The 12,066-nt window shown below is 46.2% G+C and overlaps 1 long non-coding RNA gene across 1 annotated transcript in view; it reads left to right on the forward strand.

The window, feature by feature from the left end:
* Window positions 1-7,930, forward strand: part of LOC113631549 (uncharacterized) — a 34,004-nt gene extending 26,074 nt beyond the window's left edge. Inside the window, exon 8 of the long non-coding RNA XR_003437421.1 lies at window positions 3,800-7,930. This is a non-coding gene — a long non-coding RNA (uncharacterized LOC113631549). The remainder of the gene's footprint in view (window positions 1-3,799) is intronic.
* The last annotated feature ends 4,136 nt before the right edge of the window (window positions 7,931-12,066 follow it).

Here is a 12,066-nt window from a genome sequence, read left to right on the forward strand (position 1 = left end):
AGTAAGGGAGGGGCCTGTTGCAGTAGGGGGAGGGGCCTGTTGCAGTATCAAGAATGCTCTGAGCATGAGTTTGCAGGCGTCTCAAGGTTTAGGCAGAAAGGATTTTTCTTTCCTAAGGAGAAGTAAACAAGGCTAGAAAGAGCCAGTGGTGGGAAAAGTGGGATGAAGGGTGGCCTGGTTGGCTGGGAGATCAGAGAAGGGCTTCTCCGGAGCCCAGCCGATTCTCATGGGGTCTGCCTGCTGCTCCAGCTGAGGATAAGCCAGAGTTCAGGGGAGAGGGTCTGAACCAAACTGTGGATAACAAGTTTTCGGTTCCGATTGATCAGGGAGGACAAACATTCAGCTAATCATTTACGAGGCGGAGATGGGGATGTGCAGGGTCTGGTGTTGCCGTAGGGAAACAAGGGCTGTGTCCGTGAATCCGTCCAAGTCACGTGGGGTGGGGTCTCAAGGGAAGCCTTTTCTCCAGGCCAAAAGACAGGTGTTCCTTAACTTTCTGTAAAGTTCCACATTGTCATTAAATTATTTCCAGGCCTGAAAGGATTTTAGAATCTTGTTTAAGCCCTTCCTTTTACAAATGAAGAAACTGAGGCCCAGAAGGGTTTTTCCACCGAATTTATACAAGTGGTTAAAGGCAAAAGGAAGCCCACGCTGGAAGGCTCCTGACACTCAGTACTGTTCTTTGAAACTTTGTGAAGATGCATACAGAGTTACGGCGAGATTCAAATGAGATACGTTTAAAGATTCTTTGGTAAGTTGAAAGCAAGACATGAACTAAGCCTGTAACATCTGACCGGGACACTCACTCCCCATCTTGGCACCCGACCGCCCTCACTCTGCTCCTCTTCTTCCCGAGCTCTTACGTTCTAACATACTTGATTTACTTACTGTGTTCATTTATTGTCTGTCTCTCTGCACCAAAATACAAGGTCCATGAGAGAAGAGATTTTGCTTTTCTATTCTTTTTTTTTTTTTTTTTTGGTGGTACGCGAGCCTCTCACTGCTGTGGCCTCTCCCGTTGTGGAGCACAGGCTCCGGACATGCAGGCTCAGCGGCCATGGCTCACGGGCCCAGCCGCTCCGCGGCATGTGGGATCTTCCCGGACCTGCATCGATCGGCAGGCGGACTCCCAACCACTGCGCCACCAGGGAAGCCCTGATTTTCTATTCTGTTTACTAACATATCTTTAGAGCCTAGAATGGTTCTTGGAGATTAGACACTCAGTAAATATTTATTGAATAATCAATAAGCCCAGGGAGTCTTGAGATAAAAACCTCTTCAGCATCAGCTGTTTGGTGGGTATATTCAGTCATTCAGCAAATATTTATGGGAAGGCTTCAGAGCTGCAAGTGTTCTTTCAGGAACTGGCAGTCTAGTGGATCCTGCTGACATTCCAGTGGGGAAGCTAGCTCACCAGCTAGTAACTGATGAACTAGTAAAATCTCTGAGAGTGACCCGAACAGTGCAGAGGATCAAATAAGGGGGCGTCCAGCTTGGACTGGGGGTCAGGGCAGAGCCCTCTGCAGGTAACATTTAGGACAGGAAGGCAGCCACGTAAACCAGCAAGAAAAACACTCCAGGGAACAGCCCAGGAGAATTAGGTTTTCCTGGGATTTACATTTGCGTAGTGCTTTGTCTATGCTCTTTCATCAATATCACCTTGATACTGAGCCTCTAAGGGTTAGGTTTTTGTTATACAGTGTCTGGCTTATTAGAAAGGGCTTTAAAGTTTGTCTCTAGTCTAGAGGCATCCTTTCTGTCTATCTGAGTAGGGAAGAGAAGAGCTAACCTTTGGAATTTCTCTTTTAAGTTTCATGAAAACCTAGGTTTCTAATGAATAACAAGGAATGGCAATGAATTGATAAAGGCAGACCTGATATATAAATGGTGTTTTCCATTTATATATCTCTTCAGTGTATGGTTAGAAAACATAACATATGATCTGTACTTACTGTGATGTTGGAGAGAGGTAGATTGGTCATATCTTATAGATTCAAAATAAACCTGCCTTAATGATGATATCTATTTAAATTTTTAAGTATATATTCTGTCTGTAGAGAAAGAAAGGGAGAATTGAAATTGGTTTTAATGACAATGTCAGGAAGAGGTTGAATCAGTTGACACATAAATGAGACTGTCACTAAAAACATGTTCAAAGGAACTTCAAGATAATAAGAATGTTCATTTTAAAAGCCTTTTTGTTTAGTGTCAAGATAGAACGGAATAATATCTTTTAAAAAGCTATACTTTATTTTCTGCCTGCATATTTGTCACATGTAAACCTGGACCTTTTAATAAAACATTTATAACTATATAAAACAGATTGATCGATACAGTGAAACCTGATTCCTGTGGAATCCCTGAGTAGCCACTGACAGGTCTGAACAATGATTTTTTAAAATTTCATTTTATTTATGAATTAAAAAAATAAATTTTTTTACTTTAAAAATCTTTTGGCGATGCCTCGCGGTATGGGTGATCTTATTTCCCCGACCAGGATTCCTCTTGCAGTGGAAGCGCAGAGTCTTAACCACTGGGCCGCCAGGGAAGTCCCTGAACAATGATTTTTAAGTTAGGTCTGCAATGATGTATCTGAGACACTGTCAGAAAAATTCCTTTACCTGTTCATCAAGTATTTGTTGGGTGCCTACTGTGTACTGTACCTGGGGATACAGAAATCAAGGCTCCGATCCCTGCCCTAAGAAAGCTCACCGTTCTAGGCCAGCAAATAACATGGGACTTGTTAAGTGCTATGCCATCATGAAAAGTGATGTGTGAGCATGTGATCCCATGAAAACGCCCAGCGGTGCTGCAAGCTGGACCTCTGTCTCCACACCGGGTGAAGCTCCAGTGCCCACCGACGGGGCCCGCGCTCAGCCCAAGACCTGGGCTACCCTCTCCCGCGGGTCCTGGGCTCACCTAGGACGAAAGCAATGGGATGCAGTGTGTGAAGACTTCTAACCATGTCAGTGAAACAAGAAGAACTTGCAGGACTGCCAGAATTAATACAAAGAATTAAAAATTGCATACACCTATTTATGGTTTTATTTATAATGAAAGTGTCTGTGTTTTTAAGAAGACACACAATCACTCTTTCCGCCTCTCCTCTACCCTTTACCTCTTCCTCCATTACCCTTTTTCTCCCTGTATTTTTGCATCGTTCAGGCCTTTGTGGAGTTTGGATAACATTTGTTGTATGATTTTCATTCCACCTTACAATGAATTTTCTACATTTTGCAAAGAGTCAAAATCCCGATCCCTGGGAGTTTGCCTCTCCTGTTTCCTGTGGCCTCTTTCGGTGAATACTTGCTAGTGCTGAAAGCCTTAAATAAACAAAGCCAATGTTTTGAGATGAGCCCATTTCAGGAGATGTGCTTGCACATCTGTGACCTGCCCCTGGGCTCCGACAGACATCACTGGGTTCTTAAGGACATTTTCCAGCAGAAAGGAAACCAGTATTGAGTTGATCTACATCCTTTGTTTCATCAGATTAAAATGCAGTGCGTGCTCACACAGCTTTAAACAAATTTGGTGAATAAAACCCAGACTTCCCAAACAGATGTCATGTGTTTGAATATTTCCTATACAGAGACTGCTCTAAAAGTTTGCATTTGCTTTCTCCTCCTTGCAATCCGTGGCCCATATTATTCCTTGAAATGATCTTTCAAAACCCAGATCTGATGCTTACTGTTTTCCCAAGCCTCCCCTTTCCTTACCAACCAAACCTCTGAACTGGATCGGAAAGTTCCTTTCAGCCGAACCCCAGCTCAGTTCTTCAGTAGAATTCCTCTTTCCCCAGGTGACGTCCAATCCTTCTGCCTCAGGGACCAGCCATGCCGGGTGGGTCACCCTCAGCACACTGCAGCCCCTCCTGAGTTTCCTGCGGGTCCTGCCCCAGGCTGCCTGTCTGGCCCGGTCTGGACGGGGCCGGGGGACCGTGAGATCTGGGAAGCAGACGTGTGCCGTGAGGTAAGGAGGAATCCCTGGGGGTCAGCACCTCTGTGGTGGTTTCAGCTAGAGCTGTGATGTTCAACCTGGTCCCGGGTCAGCAGGGTCGGCCTCACTTGGGGGCTGTCAGGGAAGCAACCCCGGGCCTACTGCTCAGGAGCTCTGGGGTGGACCTGGAGCCCCGTGTCTTGCCCCCCAGGTCATTCCGGGGCCGGCTGTCTCAGGGAGGAGAGTGTGACGGTGCGCATCTTGTGGCTTAGGGCCCTCCCCCTGGATTGCACACATTCCATCTGTGCTTGTGGAGTTACCGAGTCCCTCTAGGTACGCAGGGCACGACCGTGAACAGAGTCCCTGTGTGCCTGTATTCTAGGTGGGAGGTGGGGAGATGGGGGACCAGACACGAACATGTAAAACAGTTAGAACAGTTTCACAGTAACGCCAGTGCTCTGAATGAAATGAAACAGTGTGAGAGGAAGGGAGGGAGGGAGAGGTGATGTGACTCTCCGAGGGGGGGCATCTGAATGAACCCGAGGACCAGGCCCCCCGTGTTGGCCTGGAGCAGCTGTCTCGCCTGGGGCTGTGGCTCAAGGTTGCTGGGTTTCTGACTCAGTAGGGCTGGGGTGGGACCCCAGCACGTGCTGCGTTGCTGACAAGTTCCCAGGAGGGGCGATTGCTGCCGGCTGGGGACGTGTTTTGGAAACTTTTGGTCTAGAGAGAACATTCCAGAAAGAGGGCACCGCAAGCATTAAGACTGGGACTTGGGAGGTGAGACAGGCCTAGTGGATGTGATGGTTGGGATAAAGGAAAGTTACTGGTGGGGTGAGGCAGGAGAGGAACATGGTCTCATCCGCACTCGTGAAGTATCGGTCTGGCTGGGTTTGCCGTGGAAGAATGATTTGGGGGCAGAGGTGGGAGCAGGGAGATGGTTCGGAGGCCAGGGTAGCGGCGGCCTGGACCGGGCGACAGCGATGGGGAGCGGAGAGCAGTGGGAGGGTTGGGGATGCACTCGGAGGCGGCGCTGGCAGCACGTGCTGGCGGGCTGGAGTGGGGATAGGTGACAGGAAGAGAGCAGCGAGCAGGGCTCCTCGCTCAACAGCTGGGCAGACGGTGATGTGACTTACGGGACCAGGAAGACTGGGGCCATAGCAGGTCGGGTGGGGTGGAGAACAGAGCGTTCTGTTCCGATACATCATGGTCTAGAGGAGGCTGAGACGTTCCCGGTGGGACTGTCAAGGTGCCGGTGGGTAGGTGAGTCTGAAACTCAGGGAGCTGTGCAGGGCTGAGGACATAGTTTGGGGAGTCATCGATCAAAAGGTGCTGATTGATTGAAATCCCCAACCTGGCTTGGATATCCGAGAAGTTATTAGCGCTCCCGGGTGTGTCTCAGTTCCCAAATTCTCGGTCTCCTCCCTGCCCTGCCCTGGCTTCTTCCTCCTGAAGTGGGGCTGGGCTGCCCCCCACCCGCTGCATCGCTGGCTCCTGCTAGGAAAGAAGCAGCCCTCCGACACCTCCCTCCTTCTCTGCCAGCTGCTGTGCTAGCCCTCCAGGGCCGGCGGCCTCTCCCTCACCCCAGCCACTCTTCGTAACCCTCCATACTTGCCTGCTTGGGGTTTTGACCTGCCGAGTATTTGAACACTTGGCTTTTGGGCGTCTATGCCCTCCTGGGTGCCCCACCGAGCTCTGGGCCGCGCTCAGTCCTCCCCTCAGCACCACGGTGCCGAACAGCCCCCCGTGTCCTGCCCACTCCCATCCTGCCAAGCTGCCTTATCACCTGCTTTGACACTTTTCTAAAGTAGTTGAGCTTGTCAGGATTTATAATAGGATGGGCCCTTTTTACTGAAAAAATACACTTTCTAAACCCAATTTTTAGATCAGCTCTTTCAACTGGATTTTCTTTTCCCTTTTCCTTCTCTATCCAGTTGCAGTTGTCTGCAGGCCTTTTGAGAACCGCTGTGTCATTGTGCTTGTTTTTTCAGTCTGCACACGACACCCCTCAGGATCGCTTTAGCCACTAGAGTCGCATTAAGATTGATCAGCTGCGCGTTCCGCTCGCTGACTTTCTCTGGCAAACCAGAGTCTTCGAATTAAATGACCATCCGTGCTGTGCTGAAGTATTCATTTGCAGGATTTGTGTTCCTGTCTTCCCTCAGAAGCACCTTGGATTTGATTTCACATTCTAGTTGTTCTTCCTGTTTAATAAGGTCAGTTCAGTGCGCCATAATCTGCTCCGGACAGCTGCAGGTTTAACTGATGTCACCTGGTGAGTCGCACCTGATGGAATGGCCAGTCGATCAACACGTTCTTTCTGCACAATCTAAATGAAACTTTGGGGTCAACTTGAACAGAGGAAATTCCGCCAGTGATGGAAAATTTAAAGCCCAACCTGTTCTTGGTCGATTGTACATAACCAAGTTATCCCAGCTCACAGGGAAATCCTGAGAATGTCAGTGCCTTTTGGAAGCAGCACTGTGTTTCTCAGGGCCTGAGAAATACTCAGCAATGGAAAAGTTCTAAATAATATCTTAGTGGACTGAAAAAAATCAGGCACTGTGTTTAGAGCATCTAAGTGATTATGCTCTGGAGAAGTTTACTTTATGTTAATCAGGGAAAATACGGAACAAAGTCTGGCAGGGACAGTGGGACCTTGAACACGTCTAGGCTACCTATGGTCAAATTACTAGCTGCCTTGTATAGGAATAATAAAGTGTTATTACTTGTGTTGGTGTCTTAATGGAAATATAAGTTAGAGTTTACTGAGACAGTGATGATACCTTTTCTGTTCAAGGTCCTTTTCCAAGATACCACTTTCCTCTTCTTTCAAGGCTCAGAAACAAATAATTGATTTTTTCTGCTTCGTTTAATTAACGTTCACGGAGGGATTGCCACACAGAGGATGCTATTACAGACCTGGGAGGTACAAATGTGAGTAACACAATGCTCTCTGTCGACGAGAAGGTAAGAACTTGGAGGTGGGGATTGATGGGTAGTTAATGCAGTGTGATTAGTGTAGGGGCACCTCTAATGCGGGTGAAGCCTGGGCAGTTCTGGGGCAGTGAGAATTCCTTGAAGCTGAGACTTTGAAAAGGGCGTCATCAAGAATGAGGCCAGAGATGTCGGTGGGTTGAGATGAGATGAGAAATTCCTTGTACGTTAAGCTGGAAGTTGGATTTGATCTTCTAGGCCATGGTTAGCCATTGAAAGATTTTAAGCAGAGGTGTAACGATCATCTAATTTTTCTTTTGAAAAATCATCCTGGCAGTAGTGTGGAGGATGGATTTAGGGCAGGGAGGAGCTGGGGGTGGGAAGACCAGCAGGAAAGGTACTGACAGACCCAGAAGAGAGATGGCGAGACTGTGGACGAGGCAGTGGTAGGGAGCGATGGGGAGAGACTGGGGTCGAGGATTAGAGGGAGTGTGAGAGCGGGTAGACACCTGGAGGGCAGAGGTGCGTGTGCGGAGCGCCCTGGGAACATCGAGTTGTTGGAAAGCCATTAGAAGGGGGGGAGGTACAATCTGGGGCCTCATCTGTGGAAGTGGATAGACTCTCCCTGGAAGAGAGCTTAGAGGAGGGAACAGCAGCAGTCATAAGACGAGGGGATAAAGAGGGATGAAGAAACCATACTGAGAGCAGCTGCAACAGAACAGAGCATACAGATGCCCCACTTGACCATGGTTTGACGCGGGATGTTTTGACGTAGTGTGGAGGTGATGCGCATTTCGTAGAAACCATGCTTCGAATTTTCTTCATAATAAAAATGGTTCCATGGCTAGAGTCTAAAAGTGTGAAAACGATCCCAGGGCGGAAGCTGCAGCCCAGCAGGGCACAGGGACTTGCTGAAGTCCCAGGTGACCGAGTGGCCCAGCGAAGCCCAGACCCAAGTTCCCTTCACATCCCGGCTCTTCCTGGGCTGCGGCTTTCAGATGCGTGTCATCGTCTGTCTGTGACTTACCACAACGGTCTCTGGAAATAAACAGCGTTTTCACTCTCCACTTCTGTCTTGCTTTCTTTAAGAGTGTCAGTGCATGCTACTGTTTAAACTGTTTTGTGTGATACGTGTGCAGAGTGAAGAACCAGCTTTGTGTACGGATGCACCGGATCTTGGAGCCGGAGGGCACTTTGGGGCCCGCCTGCGTTCTGCGAAGGCAGGTGCCAGGGCTAAGCCATGAGCCCTGCCAGGCGCGGAGCTTGTGCCACGGCCGGAAGCTCGTTGGGCTCTTGTTTCTCCTTCTTGTAAGTCTCGGAGGTGGGAGGGGCGGGCCCCCGGCTCAAGGTCACGCAGGTGTGTGGCAAGGTGACCATTCCCGGTGACAGCCCATCTCCTTGGCCGGCTCCCCCCCCACCCCCCACCCCCCGCACTGGCTCTGCTCCACTGTACTCAGCGGCCTGCTTCACGTCCACATCCGTCCTGGGGCGCCTGCGCGTGGCCTGTCCTTCCCGGCACGGACGCACCTACGTTCTTGCCACTCCTTTCAAATGCCGCCTCCCATTCACTCAGGCCCCGGCCCACAGCTGTCCGCAGAACGAACGGGTCCGGAGCCCCCTCCCAGCACCCTGCTTTCCTGCTCCCCGGCGCTGCGATGGGAGAAGAACGCCCACACCTCAGCGTCCGGGGTGGGGCGCGGCCCGGCTGCTCACCCTTCCCGCGGTGGGCTGTCCTCCCCACCGGGCACCCTCTTCCCGTGCACGTTCTGTTAGCACCACGCGTGCGGAGCATTCAGCCTAAACAAATGTGATGCGGATTTTTCCAGATCCCAGTAAAAAAGTCACGAATCGTTTCTAACAACAACCAGGGCCCAGTGGCCCAGACACATCCAGACCCCGTGATGACACCAGGTGACACTGAAGGCAAAGTGGATCCAGACCCAGGGTTTTCTGCTGCTAACTTCAGAGTCTTGTAGGTTTCCATGGTAACAGATACTGGTTTGGCAAAAACATGATACACTAATTTTCTTTCCTTTTTTAATGGGAAAGATTGCTGAGCCCTGCCCTGGACCGTTTTACTGGCGAAGGACACAAAAGAAGCTGCTGGCAGGCGAAGGAGCCGCCCGGGGCCTTCTTCTGGTGGGGCTTGCTCTGCACTTCCAACCTGCCCCCAGATTGCAGGTTGCTACCTTGTTTCCAAAAGCCAATGGCAAGCAAGACTCACTGTACAGAGAACAAACTAGTGGTTACCAGTGCTGGCGGGAGGGGCAATTTAGGGGAGGGGTGGGCGGAGCAAACTACTGGGTGTAAGACAGGCTACCAGGAGGTGTTGTGTAATACGGGGAGAAGCGCAAGCAACAAGCATGAAACAAAGCCCAAGTAGCGTCAGGACTCGTACACACTAAATTTTGTGATCCAGACTTCGGGTACTAAAAGCGTTTGAAGAAGGAAGAGATCTACAGGGGATATTAAAGAAGACGTACAGAAACTGTGACAAGCTGAGGCTGGATAGATGGGTACGATTTGGGAAATGGCTCGGGAGGAAGAAAGGTATTACCCGTGAAACAAGTCACCTCAGAGAAAGCCCAGAAGTATAAATGAACATGGTGCATTTGCGTATGGACAGAATATAGTTGGACCAGAGGAAAGGCATATATTGGGGAATTTAGAAGTTAAAGTGGGCAGTGGTGAAACAAACAAAAAAAGAGCTCATGAAACAAACAGTGGTTTAGTATGATGCTAGCTTTCATTTGGAGGAAATACTCTTTAAGGTTATAAAGCAAAGAAGTGACCTGGTTAAAGGGATATTTATGAAAGAGTAGGCTGACAGTAGCAAGGAGGCTGGATTTACATGGACATATCCCAGAGTTAGGAAGGGCAGCTATTAGACAATCTGGAAGATCCAGAACTGAGGGGATGAGGGCTTAGAATAAGGCAGTGGCAGTGGGGATGGGCAGGAAGGGACACTGAGAGTGACATGGGTGGATGAGGTAACCAATTACATGGGGGAGAGTGGGAAGTCTGCAGTGAAGATGATTAAATTTCTGAGGGTTTCTGATGAAGGGCAGATGGTGTTTTTGTGGTCAGAAGGCAGCTTGTTTGAGAAAAAGTTAATTTGAGGACATTAATTTTAAGGGGCTTAGCATTCCCTGTCCTTTTAGTGATTTACGTCATAGAAGCAAAAAATTAATTTAGTACTTATTTTTGTGAGAAGCTATTCTAAGTGATAATTTAAAATAACTGGCCCTCCTTCCCTAAAGGCTTACTTCAAGTTTGTATTATAATATATATATGTACAGAGATCATTAGTGAGAAGAGAGAATAATACAGAGGTGAAATACAGAAATACAATTTTATAACAACAAGTGCAAGTGAAGTTTTCGGTGCTTATATTGGGAGGGAAAGTGAGAAGACACTGAATTTCTGCTCTGTTCACATAGTATTACATCTAAACTTTGCCTAATTGTAAGCCTATTTTTCTTACTAGTAGGGAATCAATATTCATTGTAGAAACTTTAGAAAATACTTATGTATTTTATTTAATCAGGGATTATTCACTATAGTATTTAGCAATCTAGTTTTCTGCTTGATAAAATGGAATTGATTTTTTTTAATCATTAAATAATCTTCTCTGGCCTTTTTAGTGACTTTATAAGATCCTGTTATACTGATGCTTTATAATTTTTGCCAAGTATTCTATAGTTGGATGTTTAACTCACTATTAATCTTTTGTCATTTCAAATAATGCAAAGAACATTCTGACAGCTTAATCTTTGAATATATGCATGAATATTCCCTTAGCATAAGTTTCTGGAAATGGAATGCTATACAAATTTTAAGAGTTATAGCACCAAATTTCTCTCTTGAGAACGGGAATTATCTTTGCCAATGTAATAGGCAAAAATGTCATCTCATTTTTGAACTTGACTTTATCACATATTTAAAGGGACTTAGTATTTTTTTTATTTTTGAGTTATCTGTTCTTGTTTTTTGTCCATTTTGGGGGGATTATTTTTGTCCTTTTATTGTTTTGTAGAAGTTTTTTTTTTATCTATTAAGGGTATTAGCAGTATATATGTTGCAGACCCTTTTTAAAACTTTACCTCTAATTTTATTTTAAATATTTTTTTACCAAATTTCTCCACACAATAGTGCATGAGTTTCTGTGAATGAAAGGATAGAGGGAAGCAGGGATAGGAGACATGAAACTAAATGAGATTATTCTATCTTTTTTTGGTAAAGGGTTTTATCTTGGTGGGAGAAAAGTTCCATGCAGATTGTGATAGGAAATCAACATGAGATGAAAATTTTACCTATTTCATTCACTAGCAAATATTGTTCTATTCCACTTTAACAAGAAAATCACACACATTTGTGATTCTGATGTTCTTAGTAGATTTCAGTCCCTTCTTAGTCTTTCCATGACATTTGTTTTTGCTTTTTTTCTTCAAAAGTATTCTGATCGATGTCTAGTCATGGGCTAGTTTAGTCTCACCTGTGTTTCATCCTTACTTGTTGTATAATTTACCCTACTATCATTCATGCAAGGTTAGTTAGCTATTCTAGGGTCCATGGAAAGAAAAATGAGCTCATGAAATAAAATCTGGGAAATCCAAACTAACAATAATCAGTTGTAATACAACTGATTACTGTAATACAAATTTAGCTAAATTTTACTTTTACTGTACATCAAAATAATATGAACAAAACTATACCCTTAATAATCAGAGATTAAAGTTTATCCCTAGTCTTTTTATTTTCTTCATTATAATGAGATGAAACAAAATCTTCTTTAAACTTTAATCTTGCTCAGTTTAAGCCACTCCTGGTTAAGCAAATGTCATACATTTCATTTACAGGATTGCGTTTTCCCAGACACTTCACAGTTACACACTGAAATAGAAGGAGAAATGCTGTTTTGGTGCTTCTGCAATTTGTGTAGTGCTGTCTCATGATCTCTCCCTACTTTTAGTGGATTTTGTCTTTTTCCTAAACTCTTCTTAAAACCACTGTGGCCTTACGTACCTCCAAACTCTTCCAGAAACAAGGAATGCTTCTAATAAAAACAAAACATATGGTTTATAATCTCTTTTAAGAACATGAAATGCATAATCTTTGCCATAGGTTTATATTAAAGTTACGTGTTCAGAGTATTCCAACATCAAGTCCAAATACAGACTTGATTTTCCAGACTCG

This window comes from Aethalodelphis obliquidens, unplaced genomic scaffold (assembly GCF_003676395.1).
Source record: "Aethalodelphis obliquidens isolate GAN/ISIS:26980383/991018 unplaced genomic scaffold, ASM367639v1 scaffold33, whole genome shotgun sequence".
Lineage (NCBI taxonomy): Eukaryota > Metazoa > Chordata > Mammalia > Artiodactyla > Delphinidae > Aethalodelphis > Aethalodelphis obliquidens.